This window comes from Tachypleus tridentatus, chromosome 4 (assembly GCF_004210375.1).
Source record: "Tachypleus tridentatus isolate NWPU-2018 chromosome 4, ASM421037v1, whole genome shotgun sequence".
NCBI lineage: Eukaryota > Metazoa > Arthropoda > Merostomata > Xiphosura > Limulidae > Tachypleus > Tachypleus tridentatus.
In genome coordinates, this window is record NC_134828.1 from 121352990 (window position 1) to 121370966 (window position 17977).

General features: G+C 33.3%; 1 protein-coding gene across 6 annotated transcripts in view; it reads left to right on the forward strand.

The window, feature by feature from the left end:
* The first annotated feature begins 397 nt into the window (after positions 1-397).
* LOC143249958 (nephrocystin-4-like) overlaps positions 398-17977 on the forward strand; it is a 94757-nt gene continuing 77177 nt past the window's right edge. For 5 of the 6 annotated variants that reach the window (XR_013028054.1, XR_013028050.1, XR_013028052.1 and 2 more), the window contains exons 1-4: positions 398-573; positions 9119-9259; positions 14021-14190; positions 16528-16586. The gene's annotated coding sequence lies outside the window, so the exon portion shown is untranslated. The remainder of the gene's footprint in view (positions 574-9118; positions 9260-14020; positions 14191-16527; positions 16587-17977) is intronic. The other variant, XR_013028055.1, reaches the window with a different exon arrangement.

The following is a 17977-nucleotide window of genomic DNA, read 5'->3' on the forward strand; positions in this document are numbered from 1 at the left end:
TTACACTCCAGATAGTTACAAGATATTTTTTAAACCGACGATTCTCCTTTGGACTTCATCGGGAATAGATTATAAAATTGTATGATATTAAAATATTTGTTTTGCACAGTTACATACGAATATTACAGTGTCATACATTTTTATGTACAAAGTCCTAAAGAGCCGCAAATGCGAAGCGTCAATTAAAATAAAAGTTCACTTATAATTATTTAAAAAGGATTTTTGTAACATTTTACAAATAATGTTTTTAAGAATAGTTCATAAAAGGCAAAACGTTGGTTAAAATAAAATTTCACTTATAATTATTTGGAATGGATTTTTTTTAACATATTTCAAATAATGTTTTTAATAATAGTTCACAAACATTACTGTAGATGGTGTTTCCGTAAGTTTATTGTTTACGTAACGGCCCATCAAAATATGGATGGAGTTGATAGAATTGTCAGGAATTCTGAATTTAGACCTATTAAATTTTTACAATTTCTTCGTAACTTAGACGATGACAAAACAAGCGATAGCGAACCAATAGGATTTTGTTTTTCATTTCATTCTGTTACTGGACTACTTGTAAAAGTAAGCTTATTTCCACTGTAGCTAGTTTTGAATGTTGCACAATTTTATTTTTTGTATGACGTGCACTTACAGTTACACCTTTTGTACTCCAACTCGCTAGAATTAATTAGAGATGTATTTCAATGTTGTTAATACAACATTGCCTGAAATATTGTATCAACATCAGTATCTGTTAAAATTAAAGATGTATATATTTGTGATTAATGCCTTGGTGGTCATATCTACAACATATTTTTTGTTTTTCTCTTTTATCAACCATTATATGCAGTTTATTATGCCCTTTTATGTTTTAAAATTTTTTATCTCATAGAGATCAGTTGTCTTTCAACTTTTATTTTGAGAAAATTGGAAACAGATAAACTTTATTGAAGTCTATAATATTATTTGGGTGACAAAGGCATCTGATAACTTTACACTAAATTATGAAGACATCAGGAAGAGATGGGTTTAAGATTAGTAAAAGATAGGTCAAACTTGAATAAAGATTTTTTTTAACAGGGCATGCAGGTTTAATGTTGATGTACCAAATGGTCTCTTGTTACCTGTACATAAGAATGCATTCATTTTCATGTCAAAAGTTCTTCAAAATGTCAGTGTTAAATGAAATAACAATTTCTGTTGGACATAGGTTTTAAAGAATGCTATTTTTGTGTAGTGAGACCAATTTCAAAGTCCACTGACTATTATTTTACAAGTACCATTTTCTTGCACAACACTATGTATTTACTACTAAGAATATGATATAAAATCTAAATAGCTTTTCCAAAACCTATTAATATCAATAATGTTTACCATGGTAAGTGTCATGGACATTTGTAACTGAAGGTTAACCGAGTACAACTGTTTTCTAAGATTTGTGGTAGGATCCCCAAAGGTTAAAGAGTTTTTCTTACTTTTATATTAAGCTAATCTTAAAAGTCCTCAAAAAAGTAATATAGTGTTTCCCCTGCATAGTTTTGTAGATCTGTCTAAGTAGATCCCAGTATGTGACAAGAGCTCTTTTCTGCCTAAAATTTCAGATGTTCACAACATATGACATATGGGCCAAATTTGGTCTATCAGCTTGTTTTATACAGTCATTTTTATGAAATAACAGTCTGCAAAATTAAATTTGTTTTTTTAACTTGTGGGAAATATTTTTTGTCATTATATTTAAGAGATCTTGCATCACAACTTAATAGAAATTTAGTTAAATAGTCTTTAGAGTTAGTAGAAAATGCAAAAAAAAAATTTCAAAAGAAGAAATATTATGGCTCTCCATTTATCAGTCACGTTCAAAGTTGGCCCCAATAAAAAAGTTGAGGTGTGTAACTATGGCCTAAATGCTTAAGCATAATAGGTCTACACATAATATGCCAAAGAGATCCTGAAAGATGTGTTTGCTTTTTATCCTTTAATCTCCAAAGTAGTGCTGTGTATATGAATAGTAACTTCTTGGTCCTGCTGCTACTGTCATTATTACCTCCAAAATGCATTACATAAAAGAGTATCTTCATTTAATTCTTCCATCTGAACTAATTGCTCTCTATAGATAATACTGATCTTTAGAAACTGATAAGCAATTTCTAGTCAGAGTTTTCCTGTCCACTTCATTGCTTTATAAATATTAATTTGATCACAGAACTTCTATGCCAGAAATGTTTGCTATCTCCCATTAACTCTTGTGCTTATAAACTGCTTTGTTAGTTTGAAACAGTTACCTGTGTGTGACTTTTACTTGCTTCTTTATTCCTAATCCTTTATTTATCATTTACAACTTTTAAACTAGAATAATCTGTCATAGATGACTCCATGAAAGTCAAAATGAAAGTGTTAAACATCTACATTTCAGTGTACTCACTTTGTTATGGTATAATTTGTTTTTTTCTTCTAAGTATCAGGTTATCCCATAAGTAATGTCTGAAAATTTAATACACAAAGTGCATCATCATTTTTGTCTTTGCAGAAGGCTTTAATGATGAAAATATGTAGTAGGATGTATACAAAAATGTTCAGACAAATAAAAAAAACAAACTCAATGTAATTTTTTCAGATCATTAATCAAATAAACTCTTATGAAGATGGATGTGTCTGAGGATCACATCAGGCATGTAATGCTTCATGAGTTCAAAAAGGCAATAGTGCAGCAGAAACTACACGAAACATTCAAGGTGTTTATGGTGCAAATTCTCTCAATGAAAGAAAATGTTGAATGTGATTTCAGAAGTTCAGATCAGGGGACTATAGCTTTGGTGATGCACCACATTCAGGTCATCCTGTTGAGTTTAATGATGACTTGCTGGTGGCAGCACTTGATGAAGATTGTGCTGTAACAGTTGAAGAACTAGCACAGAAACTTAATTCAACCCATTCAACAGTTCACTGTCATCTGCGACAGCATGGAAAAGAAAGTGTCAAAATCTGGAAAATGGGTCCTCCATAATTTGACAGAAGCCAACCTAAGAGCAAGAGTGGACATTTGCAATTCTCTGCACTCTCATGAATGTAACTCACTTTTTTTGGATAGGTTAGTGACTGGAGATGAAAAATGTACATTTTATAAAAACATTAAGCACTGCAGACAATGGCTTAGTGCAGGTAAACTGGCTAAAGCACAGCCCAAAATGGATCTCAACCCTAGGAAAGTCTTGTTAAGCATTTGGTGTGATATTGTTGGTGTGATCTACTCTGCACTGCTACTACTCATCAGACTTCTACTGTCAACAGTAGGACTGCTTAAATGTTGCATTGAAGGAAAAGAGGCCTGCTTTGATCAGTCATAAAGGTGTTGTGTTACACCAGGATAATGCACGACCCCATACAACAAGGATTACATTTGCAAAGATTGAAGAGCTAGACTGGAAAAAAAACTTCCACATCCTCCTTATTTTCCAGATCTTTCCCCATTTGATTTTCATCTATTCCATAGTTTGCAGAACTATTTTGATGGAAAATGATTGGGAACACATGAAGATGTCAAAACTACCTTCTCTACATTCTTTTCCTCCAAACTCCATAAATTTTATAAAAGTGGTATTCAGAAGCTTGTCAATTTTTGGCAGGAAGTACTTAATAATAATAGAACATACATTATTGATTAATGACATTCAAAGCATTTGAAATCCCTTCTTTTTTTATTAACCTAAAATAGGACATTACTTAACAAATGACCTGATATATTGTAGTATAATTTTTTTCCAATCTACTCAGTATATTGTAGTATACTTTTTTAAGCCTACTTAGTACATTGTAGTATAGTTTGTTTCTGTCTATTCAGTATACTGTAATATAATTTGTTTTCAGTCTACTCAGTATATTGTTCTGTAATGTGTTTTTGTCAACTGGAAAAATTTTAGCATAATCTGTTTTAGTCTACTCAGTACATTCTAGTATAATTTATTTTTAGTCTACTCAATGCATTGTAGTATAATTTGTTTTTAGTCTACTCAGTATATTGCAGTATAATTTGTATTAGTCTACTCAGTATATTGTAGTATAAAGTTTCAGACTATTCAGTATATTGTAGTATAACTTGTTTTTAGTGTATTCAGTACATTGTAGCATAATTTGTTTTAGTCTACTCAGTATATTGCAGTGTAGTTTGTTTTAGTCTACTCAGTATATTGTAGTATAATGTTTCAGACTATTCATTACATTGTTGTATAATTTGTTTTTAGTATACTCAGTGCATTGTGGTATAATTTGTCTTAGTCTACTCGGTATATTGTAGTATAATTTCTTTTAGTCTACTCAGTATATTGTAGTATAATTTGTTTCAATTCACTCAGTATATTGTAGTATACATTTTTAAGCCTACTCAGTATATTGTAGTAACAATTTTGTTCCATCTATTCAGTACATTGTAATATAATTTGTTTTTAGTCTACTCACTATATTGTAGTATAATTTTAGTCAACTCAGTACATTGCAGTATAATTTGTTTTAATCTGCTCAGTATACTGTGATATAATTTCATTTAGTCTACTTGGTATATATTGTACCATAATTTCATTTTTAGTCTGTTCAGTATATTGTTCTATAATTTGTTTTAGTTTACTTACTGCATTGTAATACAATTTGTTTTAGTCTATTCAGTATATTGTTCTGTAATTTGTTTTCATCAACTCAGTAATTTTAGCATAATTTGTTTAAGTCTACTCAGTACATTCTATTATAATTTGTTTTTAGTCTACTCAGTATATTGCAGTATAATTTGTTTTAGTCTACTCAGTATATTGTAGTATAATGTTTCAGACTATTCAGTATATTGTAGTATAACTTGTTTTTAGTGTATTCAGTACATTGTAGTATAATTTGTTTTAGTCTACTCAATATATTGTAGTATAATTTGTTTTAGTCTACTTAGTATATTGTTCTATAATTTGTTTTAGTTTACTCAGTACATTGTAGTATAACTTTGGTCTACTCAGTATATTGTAGTATTATTTGTTTCTATCTACTCAGTATATTGTAGTATAAATTTTTAAGCCTACTCATTATATTGTAGTACAATTTCTTTCCATCTACTCTCCCTTCAGTGTGGGTTTCTGTACATGGTGAGGGGGCCTCCCAGAGAAAGTTCTGTTCTTTCAGTTTACCTCCTCTGGGATCTAAACATCCACCTACGTGTTTGCCGTCCATGGCGACCCATGAATGGGAGGAGAGGATCTTGGGGTTGAGGGGTCCAACCCTAACACACCACTTTGGCCTTGAATTCCTGTAGACAGGCAGCCTAGGGGTGGTGCTCTTGGGTCAATCGGCTGGTTCACTTAGACTAGGGTCAATCAAGTACCAGTGTTGAAAGTTTTCAGCAGGTGTTGTGGACATTGTATCTGATGCCAGTATTGGGTATAGTGCTCACAAAACCCTGGCTTTGCTGCAGTGTCTTTGTTTGACATTGTAGTGCATCCCCTCGTAGGGCTCCATGGTGGATGGGGTCAGTAGGCACCCAAATTTTTCCTTTTTTATTGTGGATCCTCCAAATAAAAACATAAATAAAGTAGTGAATAACAGTCCATAGGTAAACGACCATGACTTGAAGGTTCTGAGCAGCAATCTTCAACATCTGTACAACTTGTTGTTCCTCATTTTATTATCCTACTTTCTCTTTCAGAGAAACCTTTAGTGCAAATGTCCCCTTTTTTTATTCAGAAGGGATTTGCTGGCTCTCCAAATTCAGTAATGAAGCTTCGATCTGGTGACATATTGGTGGAAACATCCACATCTCAACACAGTGAGCTTCTCTTGAATTCAAAGGCAATTGAGGATATACCTATTGAGGTTACAACTCATGCTAATTTGGATTTATCACGACGAGTTATTGTTGAGAGAGATTTGATGAACATCTCCGAGTCAGAGATTCTCTCAGGTTTCTCCATTCAAGAAGTTTCTCCAGTGAGGCGTATCTCTACTCCTAAAGATGGAGTTACATTGCCGACCAATATCCTCATTCTGACATTTACATCACCACGTCCACCTACCACCATCCAAACCCTCTCCATGTTTCCATTGTCATAGGTTCGGTCACTGAAAGACGTCATGGTTGCCTGACGTGCTTGTTGTGGTAGCAAGGACCATAATGCCTGTGAGTGTGAAATGGACCCTCATTGTGTCAATTGCAATGGCTATCACCCTACCTTCTTTTGTTTTTCCCATAAATGGTTGGAAGAAAAAAAGGTGCAGTGTTTGAAAACGATTTGTAACATTACTTATCCTCAGGTTTGAAAATTGCTGTCCACTGCTTCATCTCAGACATATGCTGCTGCACTTCATTCCACAACTACAGTGGGAGTGCAGACAGATCTCTCTGTGCCTCCAAGAGAATTGTTCTCAAAACAAATGAAAATTTTTTTTACCTCCATGGTTAAAAAGGTTGATGAACCAATTTCAACACCCATCTCTGTTCCTTCCATATATTTCAGCAAATCCCAAGATCCCCTTCCTTTGGTTTTGGTTACAAACATTTCTTCAGATACATCCTCTTCTCCCATCCCAGGTGCAAAACAATCATTCATTCGCATCCTCATTTACTGGAATCCCCTTCCAACTGCAAAGACCTACTCAATTGACCCAGGGAGGTCGATAGGCCAACCTCAAACAAGACGTGGTCGTAAACAGGAGGGCCCTCCACCTAATTCGCCTACACATCATTAAAAATGACCATCCTGATACAATGGAGCTGTCGAGGTTTATGTTCTAATCTGGATGACATCAAAACACTGATTGCTTCTTACCATCCTCTATGTCTTTCCTTACAGGAAACATTTTTGAAACCTACTGATACAGTCACCTTTTGGCAGTTTTCTTTGTACAGAAATGACAAGCTATGTGATAGATGAGTGCATGATGGGGTGGCACTGTTGGTTGATCAGTATATAACCTCAACACACCTCTTTGTCACTCAACACACTCTTGGAGGCCGTAGCCATATGTGTTTTCTTGGGTCATACTATCACGGTTTGTTCTCTCTACCTGTCACCTAGAGAAACATATGATCAATCAGACCTTGATGTTCTCATTGAACAGTCGCTGTCTCCCTTTTTAATCCTGGGGAACTTTAATGGACATCATCCCCTCTGGAGAAGTGCTGTTATTGATAGGAATGGTTGCTCTGTAGAGCATATGCTCTCTGATCACAACCTTTCTCTTTTCAATACTGGTTCTTCTATGTTGGCTCCTTTCTTAGCATATTCTCATACATGGACAATAGTTGTCGTTTTGCCATTTCCAAATAGGAGTTGGCCACCTCTACTTATCAGCTTTCCTTCTTGAAGCTGTACAGGTAGGATGGTTGATCACTTTGGAAAGGTCCTTCTTTTGTTCTCCCCAATACTTATTACATCTATGTGTTTGTTTCAACACCTATCTCAGTCATGTTCCAGTTCCTCTTCTCAGACTCCATTCTATGGAGTAGGCTATGTGGACTGACCTGTCTGCTCCTTTACTTCCTGCTGGCAAGTTTCTATATCTTTGGAGAGTTAGTCACCTCTGACACCTGTCATACCCCTTGGAACATTCAAATGCAGTTCACCTATTTAACTGTATACCTTCTTTCTACTCTTGCATGGATGTTACTACCTAGAGAGTAAGGTTTTGAAGATTGAGTAAACCAAATACAAAACTTCTCATGCATTTTTTGGGTTTTCCATCTTTTCCTTTTGATTGCTCAGATGATCTTTGTGGCATGTTTCTCCCTCTGTCCTGGGTTTTTTCTTATTGTTAGATTGTTGACAACCTATGTCATTTCAGACTTGTTCACAGTCTTAGGGGTCGAATGCATGTGATGGTCTTCCTTCAGATTCCAGAGGACACATTGCCTGGTTCCTGGTATTAGGCCACCCTTTTTGTTCATGAAGTTTTCTGAGAGGTTTCCTGTGGACTCTAGGAATTAAAGTGAAGATGGTATAGGTCCTCATTCTACCCTTGTGAGATTATGGATGTAGTTGACTTTGTGAATGTAGTGTGCCATGCCCTAGGCACTCTACATGTTGGTGCATATCATTTCTTATCCACCTTCTGTTGAATTGAGTGATTCTACTTTTTTTTATATCTCATGTGCTTTCTTCTTTATCTACCATTCTGATCCTCCTAATCTTATCACTTTCATGGTGAAGAGATATCTGGCTCAGATGTGGTGCAGTGCCCCTCCTCAGATCTTGTTATCTCTTCTTTTCAATTAAGGAGGGTTCTTTGGATTCTTACAGAGGATATGCCTGAGCTTTCTTCACATTGGTCCTTTCTCCAATTCAGTGTGGGATTCAAACTAATCTTGTGAGCAGAGAAAAAGTATCATATTGGAAGTTATAATTTTTGTATTTGAAAATGTGTTTCCAATAGGTACTTCCCTCCACTTACACTTTCCATCCTTCCTTCCCACTATTTTTCAGTGTTTCCAATAGGTACTTCCCTCCACTTATACTTCCCATCCCTCTTTCCCACTATTTTTCAGTGTTTCCGATAGGTACTTCCCTCCACTCACACTTCCCATCCCTCCTTCCCACTATTTTTCAGTGTTTCTGATAGGTACTTCCCTCCACTTATACTTCCCATCCCTCTTTCCCACTATTTTTCAGTGTTTCCGATAGGTACTTCCCTCCACTCACACTTCCCATCCCTCCTTCCCACTATTTTTCAGTGTTTCTGATAGGTACTTCCCTCCACTTACACTTCCCATCCTTCCTCCTCACTATTCTTTGGTGCTTGCGTCTTTTGCCAAACTTTGAAGTGAGAATTCGGTAGAGATGTAAAGAGGGAGCCATGTGTGTAATATGATGGTGTTGCTCTCCTGTTGGTGGTAATTTGATGCATAATGATTTGCATCAGAGATGTGTTGGGAGTTTGGATTCCAACCAAGAGAGGGTAGAAGGCTTGTGACATGAATCTAAAAAGTTTGTAAGTAGAGGGCAGCACAAAATGAGAAAGCTAATCGTGTGAGGAGAGGGAAGTAGTTATTAGATATTCATTCTCATTTAGGAAAATTATAACGTTCATAGGTTAATGGGTAATTTTATATAAATTTGATACCATTGAGCTCTGATACTATGAAAAAGTGGTTATTTCTTTTTAGAATAAAGAATCTCGTGAATACCAACTTAGAGCCTCACTTTTTGATGCAAGAAACAATCAGTTTTTTGGTAGATCTTGGAAAAGTCCTCAATTTAAAGCCAGTGGAACTAACAATCAACCAACAAGAATCATCTTTAACCAGGTATGTAAGTATTGTTTGCCGATTAGAAATGTGGAACACAGAGACTGTATAATGTATTGCTGCTACTTTCTTAAGCTGTTTCGTTAATCAGAGCTCAGCTTCTTCTTGGAGAATGGCATGGTTTTCTGCTGTGTACTTAACATGTATTAACACAACTAGGTAAGATTAATACCCTAAAGTGTAATGACGTGTCTGAAAAAGAAAGTTTACTGTTGTATTCTCTACACCATTAGATTATGATCTACACAAGTAGTGTAACACCTTAACACTTTCCTTTACAGCTGGTCTTACAGTGTATAAACTGTGATATGAAATCCTTTCTGTGACGTAAGGCTAAAAATCTAATTTTAATGTGCATTCTAAATTGGTATTTGTGATGTATCTGTATTAAACCCATAAAATTAAAATATCTCTTTATCAGTGAGAGCCATAAATTGGGCTTGTCTCTTTTTGATGGAACCACCCCATGAAATTTTGGCTGAAAATATGATGCGCATTTTTCCAGTTTGCTAATTTTTATATTAAAACATTGTGGATATGAGTTCCATATATTTTCATTCAATGAGATATTTTGTTCTACATATTTTTCATTATTCAGTTCTTTTAGTTTTTCCTTATCCAAGTGTTTATCATTTTTCTCATTTGTATTTTATGTTTTTTGTTTGCAAAATGGTTTTCCTATTCACCTTGGTTGCTTTGTTTCTGGCTAGCACTTTTATTTCTGTTTTCAGATTACTAAAAATTTTAATATAATTCAAAATGTAATTTAAAATTAACTTTTATACAGTTAATTTTATTATCTGAAAAAGAAAGTTACAATATTGTAATATATATACTGCATTTTTCTGATTATTTAGGCATTATGGTGTTTATTATATGTTTAATATCCTTTTATTGATAATGTGAATGTTTGCCCTCATGGCTATTCTGACAGATGAGGTACAAAGTGATTTTTTTGGGTATTTTTTATAGTTGTCTTGCTATTTTTTACTATTTGTTTTCTGTTTAAAAAAATAACAAATTTATATATTATATAATAAAAGTCTGAAGGCCAGACATTTCTTTCAACTGATTCAGTGGTAACTAGAAGTAATTTATCTATTCGTGGATAACATTGAGTTGTTATTCTTTTAGCTCACTGTGTGTAACATATCTCAGATTTTACTCCTGGTGAGGTATTGTTGACATCATGGATAACTTCCACAATTTTATTGAGTTGTGATGAACCATATGGTACCAACTAGTTAACTAATGATGTTCTCACTTTTGTGCATCAGACAGTTTGTTCCCTTCCAGTTTAGGTCCCTAATCGATTTTTTTCTCTGCATTCACTGGAACCTCTCTTACTATAAACAATGGCCAGCCCTTCAACTTCTGGCTTATTTTTTTTTCTAACCTGATGAGGAACAGGTACCTCCTCAATTTCTGTTTGTCGTAAGTTATGTGGTATTCAGTTTTTTTTTATCTGTATCTATTTGTCTGTTCAACTTTGTATATCTCTTTCTCTCCAAAATATGCATTGTCCCATATTTTGTTGTTGTTCATCTCTGATGTAGCCTTAGGTCATTATCCTTTGGTATTTCTTGATTCCTAGTTTTTGAATCTTGGGATGCCCTTTTCTCTTCTCTTTTATTTTTCTGCTGTCTGTTCATTTTAGTCAATCTTTACTCTTCTTTACTTCTTTAGTCTTTACTCCTTTACTCTTTACTTCTTTACTCATTACTCTTCTTCTTATTTCTCTTTTGTTAATTTCTTACTTTTATAAGAGAAACATTTAAAGACACTTTCAATTCCTATTTTATGAAATTTGTTCTCTAAGTTCGTTCTCTAATGTATTTGCCACCCATATATGAAATACAAAGTTTAATGTAGATTAGTTATTATAATATACATGTTATAAAGGCAGAGTATAATTTTTATGCCTTCAGTTTCCTTTGTTTAAAAGACGTAAATTAGAAAGTCAGAACCACTTGCATAGTCTCCCCTATCACATCCCCTCTCTCTTACAAGTAGCTCTGGCATTTTACATTATTTATAACCAATAGAAATGCAGAGTTTTAATCTATTAAATAATGTATTATTTTGTGTTTTAATGTTACAAATAAACAATTTTTAAACATCAAAATTTGTTTTCGTTTTTTAACTAGATACTCAGCTTTACAGCTTTTTCATGAGCATTCCACTAAGATGCAAATCATAACCAACAAGGATCTTTGGGGTGTGTTCTCCACATCTTGAACTCTAGAGAGGAATTTTCTTAAACTTCTTTAGTTTTCTATTTTACCCATTTCTTGTGTATCTTTTCATATTTCTTGGTTCCTATTGGGCACATCTTTTTTTACCTTTAGTAATGTGTGGATTTTCTTCAAAACCAATCATTGGGTCACTCAGGTTCTTACGCATTTTTTTTTCTTCCTTGTTTTCTTTTTTCTCATTGTTTTTCTTCACCTTGTAATTCTTAGCACTTCCACAATCTTGAGGACACAGATCTCTTGGTTTTTGACTGCCATATTATATATCACATAGACTTCTCTTGTTTATTATTTGTGTCTCTTCATTATCCCTTTGAATCCTCGTAACTTACATCACCTCATTGTACTTTTATGAACCACTTCTGATGATTCCCCTGTTTTAGGTGAATGGGATTACTTCCTCATAATAGGTTATTTTCTCTTGGCCTTTGAATGAAGACATTCCATGGCTTGGACACCTTTCTTTAAATTCCAATAGCCCTCCCATCACAACATTCCCTTTCATTTGTCCATCATGGTACAGTTTGTAATTTCAGGCTATATTCTCAGTGTTTTATTTTTTAATTTATATCAGTCTTTTTAGTATATTGTAGTATAACTTATTTCAGCCTACTTAGTATGTTGTAGTATAATTTGTTTCAGTCTACTCAGTATATTATTGTATGATTTCCTTCTGCCTATAGCTTTCACTCATTATGTCTTTATCCAAGTCATAAGGGCCTTTGCTTTTCACATCTGCTGTCACAGCCTTCATTTCCATTCATTCTTGTGCACGTCTACTCAGTGGATCTCTTCTATATCCACATCCATTATCCTTCAAGTGGCTGTTAATCTGGAATATGATCCTTGCTATCTGCCTTATCCCATATCTTGGCAATATTCTCCAACACTTCTTATCAAGTCCTGTTGCTAGCACCTTATTGAAAAGCTCTGTCTTGGTTTTCTGTTCTCTACCAACAGGCATCTCTTTGCCTTCCATCTTCAAGGTATCTCTTGCTCTAACTTTCCATATCATTCTTTCATCTGGAAGTATTGTCACTTCATCTTTATATATCGGATTGCTCATTTCTTCCTTCATGGCAATTTCTAATATTGCTTTATCATCCATTTCTATTGCTTGCTTCTTTCTTTGATGTTCTCTGTTCCCTGAAACACCACTCTTTGCCTCCAAGTTGTTCTTCTGTTGCTTGTCATTTGACTTCTTTATCACTCTTTTTGACCAGCAATTGTTGATATACACTTTAGCAGGATATTGTCAGCCATCTTTTGACCTTTACTATAGTTTAATCTTTTCTTATCTTGCTCTTCTACTGTATTCCATTCCTTCCTTCCTTTTTCTTATTTGGTCATTTGGTTGACTAGAGCCTTCTTGTTGTTCTTTACATTTTCATCCAGATATCATTTGATTCCTGGCCACTTGTTTCTTCTTTCACTTTTCTTTGAAGTCTTCTCTTCTTCTTCTGGGTTTAGGTTGTTGCCATTCTGATATTTATGCCTTGTATGCTTCCTGTACATTATTTCACATACTGTACTCCCTCTTGTTCTATGACACATGTAGGAAGCTCTTCTGTCATTTTCTCAACCAGAGTGATTTTGTGCCCCATTTTGGGTTGCTGTTCCTGCTGTGTGGCTCTTTCTTATCCAGGGATCTTTAGTTCACTACTCTTATCAGGTCATTTATTCTTCCCTAAAGGATGACATTTTCAGATTATATCGTGTCACTTCTCATAATATTTGTTCTTTACCCACTCTGTCATTTCTTGGTGGGAATTGGAAAAGATTTTAAACACAGGAAAATGGGCAACATCTAATATACCTTCTTCTTCATCTGATAGTTTCCTATCCATTTCAACTTTTCCTTCTAGTCACCATTTTTCAGTTTACATGCATGTTTTAATGGTGTAAGTACTTAATTTATTTCTTTGCCTACTTTAGTTAAAGTTTCATCTCTTCTTTGAAACCTATCCAGTATCCATTGTTGCCTCACAGAGCATACATGTTCATTCTAGACCATACTTTCTGTTGACTACCATGGGAAAAGCTAGCACTGGAGGGAAAGCCTGTTCAGTTTCCTGATTCATGCATAATGACTTTTCAAAATACTGCACTTTCTTTAGTAAATGACCTTTGCTTTGCTAAGGTCGAATTGTGTGCAGCCACTTATTCAAAGCATCAATCTCCCCCAGTTTTAAGAGTGAAGCACAGAAGACTCTTTCCTACACATGTGCTGTTTTTATCACCACTGATTAATCAGGTATCCTTTGTTTTCAGGCTTCAACCTCTAGGGTAGTTGACTTCGAGAATCCTTTATTATTTGTGCAATATTTATGTATGTGTAGCAAGATTGGAAATTGTTAAATTGTCAATGGACCATGTAGTAATTAAACCAGATGCTAACTTTTTGTATTATTCTTCATGTTGTTTATCCACTTTGAAAAATAATGTTATTTTGGTGACAAATTATGGAGTAATTAAATTATATCATTATAAATTATTCTTTCTTTTGTAGAATGTCTATGTCTGTGTAGAAACCTTGGAGGTTGATGTTACATTAGTGGTAGAGCTTGTAGGAATTAAGCCAGACAGACAGATATCTGTAGCATGGGGATTCATTTTAAACTGTTTTCATCCTTCCCAAGCAGTAGACCTGCTCAGTGGTATACCAACTCCTATACAAAAGTAGGTGTTCTTGTTCCTTAAACACACAGGTTTTTCTCTATAAAGTGCTCAGGTTAACATATTTCTTGAAATGTAAACAATTCATTTATGTACCATTAAATACTTCTCAATTTGAGCAAATGGAGACTTCTTTTTCTGTAAGAAAAATGGAAAAGTGTCTTATGTGGTGCTTTAGAAACTTACAAAATAAATGTTAACATGAGCAGTTTCTAAAGTATTTAAAATCTTACACTCATTTGGTATGGTTGTTGATTTAGTACAAAGAATATTTGTTATCAGTTTATTCTTGTAATGTTTTACCATGAAGGTTATGTAGTTTATTAAAACATGTCAATATTAAAGTTTCATAGTGAAATGTATTAGGTGTAGTAATTTTCAGATTGATATAAAATAATGATAATTGCTTTAAGGACTTCTGTTATAAACACATTTTCTCTCTTCATATTGGCTAATTCCTCATAACTGAAGCTGAAAATGTGTAATTGTACATTGTTACTTTGGTTGTTTGCTAATGTTTCTTGTCTTACTAATATTATGATCAATGAAAAATTCTGTGCAATAATAAGTACTTATGTTTCAGTTTCTTATGTATCAGTGATATCTTAGTGCATAAATGTCAGCATTTGTCAGTTTCATGTAATGTATAAGCATTGTCTGGTGTTTAAACATTACATTTCTCAGTTTCTTTTGTATCAGTAATGTCTTATTGTGTAGATTTCAGTATTTTTCACTTTGTTGTTTTGTATGAGTAGTGTCTTAGTGGGTATATTTTGATATTTTTCACTTTGTTGTTTTGTATAAGTAGTGTCTTAGTGTGTATATTTCACTATTTTTTACTGTTGTTTTGTATGAGTAGTATGTATTTCAGTATTTTCCACTTTGTTGTTTTGTATAAGTAGTGTCTTAGTGTGTAGATTTCACTATTTTTTACTGTTGTTTTGTATGAGTAGCATGTATTTCAGTATTTTCCACTTTGTTGTTTTGTATAAGTAGTGTCTTAGTGTGTAGATTTCACTATTTTTTACTGTTGTTTTGTATGAGTAGCATGTATTTCAGTATTTTCCACTTGTTGTTTTGTATAAGTAGTGTCTTAGTGTGTAGATTTCACTATTTTTTACTGTTGTTTTGTATGAGTAGCATGTATTTCAGTATTTTCCACTTTGTTGTTTTGTATAAGTAGTGTCTTAGTGTGTAGATTTCACTATTTTTTACTGTTGTTTTGTATGAGTAGCATGTATTTCAGCATTTTCCACTTTGTTGTTTTTTGTATAAGTAGTGTCTTAGTGTGTAGATTTCACTATTTTTTACTGTTGTTTTGTATGAGTAGCATGTATTTCAGTATTTTCCACTTTGTTGTTTTGTATAAGTAGTGTCTTAGTGTGTAGATTTCACTATTTTTTACTGTTGTTTTGTATGAGAAGTATGTATTTCAGTATTTTCCACTTTGTTGTTTTGTATAAGTAGTGTCTTAGTGTGTAGATTTCACTATTTTTTACTTTTATGTGATTAGTGTCTCTCTTTGTAGATTTTAGTATTTTTCTCTTTGTTAGTTTGTATAAGTAGTGTTTTGGTGTGTAGATTTCAGTATTTTTGACTTTCTTGATTTGTGAAGTAGTGTCTTGGTGTGTAGATTTCAGTATTTTTTACTGTTGTTTTATCTAAGTAGTGTCTTGGTTTCTTGATTTAAGTATTTTTCACTTTCTTATTTTGTATAAGTAGTGTCTCAGTGTGTAGATTTCAGTATTTTTCACTTTCTTATTTTGTATAAGTAGTGTCTCAGTGTGTAGATTTCGGTATTTTTGACTTGATTTGTGAAGTAGTGTATCAGTGTGTAGATTTCAATATTTTTCACTGTTGTTTTGCGTAAGTAGTGTCTTGGTGTGTAGATTTCTTTTTTTTTTTACTTTTTTTTCATATAAGTAGTGTCTTGGTTTATTGATTGAAGTATTTTTCACTTTCTTATTTTGTACAAATAGTGTCTCAGTGTGTAGATTTCAGTATTTTTCACTGTTGTTTTATATAAGTATTGTTTCAGTGTGTAGATTTCAATATTTTTGACTGTTTCATTTATAGCTGATGACTTCTTGTGTAAATCACAGTATGTTGGTTTGTTATGTGTATTTAGTGCTCTGGTATAGGAACATTAGTAATTTTCAGTTTGCTCTTCTATTGAATGAAATAATTTATTTGTAAATATTAAAGTATTTTAGTTTGAAAACTTGTACAATACGTGTCACAGTATTTTTAAATTTTAATTTTTTTTTAGTTTGATGCGTGTAACATATTTTGTCTCAGTACTTATACATAGTACTTTGCTGACGTTTTTTAAACCTATAGGTTACCATTGTATTATGGAACACCAAGAGTATTACTTCTAACCAAACAACCTATTGACAGTAAGTTATATCCCATATTTTTAGCCAGTTCATGTACATTGAGTAATAAATTTTTAACCTTAAGAACAAATGAGGTAGCTTGATGTCACTAATAACAATTCTTAAGTAATATATGTTTATAAATTGTTTTTGGTTTATTAATATCACAACATGAGAACTTGGTTTCAGATAGGTCAAGATGTTTTGATCATTTTAGTAATGTACTTGTGCATATAAGCATTAATTCTTCTGAGGTGTAGTTTGGTAGATTTATATGTAGTCACATGTAGCTGTTACTTGATATGCCACAGCTGTGGAACAAAATATGAGATTATAGAATCAATTATGACTGTTTTGTTGATCTCAACATGAGGTTGGTGAATTATAGGATCAGTTACAAGTGTTTTGTTGATCTCAAGATGAGGTTGTTTATTATAGGATCAATTACAAGTGTTTTGTTGATCTCAATCTGAGGTTGGTGAATTATATGATCAGTTACAAGTGTTTTGTTGATCTCAAGATGAGGTTGTTTATTATAGGATCAGTTACAAGTGTTTTGTTGATCTCAAGATGAGGTTTATTATGGGATCAGTTACAAGTGTTTTGTTGATCTCAAGATGATGTTGTTTATTATAGGATCAGTTACAAGTGTTTTGTTGATCTCAAGATGAGGATGTTTATTATGGCATCAGTTACAAGTGTTTTGTTGATCTCAATATGAGGTTGTTTATTATAGGATCAGTTACAAGTGTTTTGTTGATCTCAAGATGATGTTGTTTATTATAGGATCAGTTACAAGTGTTTTGTTGATCTCAAGATGAGGTTGTTTATTATAGGATCAGTTACAAGTGTTTTGTTGATCTCAAGATGAGGTTGTTTATTATAGGATCAGTTACAAGTGTTTTGTTGATCTCAAGATGAGGTTCATTATGGGATCAGTTACAAGTGTTTTGTTGATCTCAAGATGAGGTTGTTTATTATGGGATTAGTTACAAGTGTTTTGTTGATCTCAAGATGAGGTTGTTCATTGTAGGATTAGCCACAAGTGTTTTGTTGATCTCAATATGAGGTTGTTTATTACAGGATCAGTCACAAGTGTTTTGTTGATCTCAATATGAGGTTGTTTATTATGGAATCAGTTACAAGTGTTTTGTTGATCTCAAGATGAGGTTGTTTATTATGGGATCAGTTACAAGTGTTTTGTTGATCTCAAGATGAGGTTGTTTATTACAGGATCAGTTACAAGTGTTTTGTTGATCTCAAGATGAGGTTTATTATGGGATCAGTTACAAGTGTTTTGTTGATCTCAAGATGAGGTTGTTTATTATAGGATCAGTTACAAGTGTTTTGTTGATCTCAAGATGAGGTTTATTATGGGATCAGTTACAAGTGTTTTGTTGATCTCAAGATGA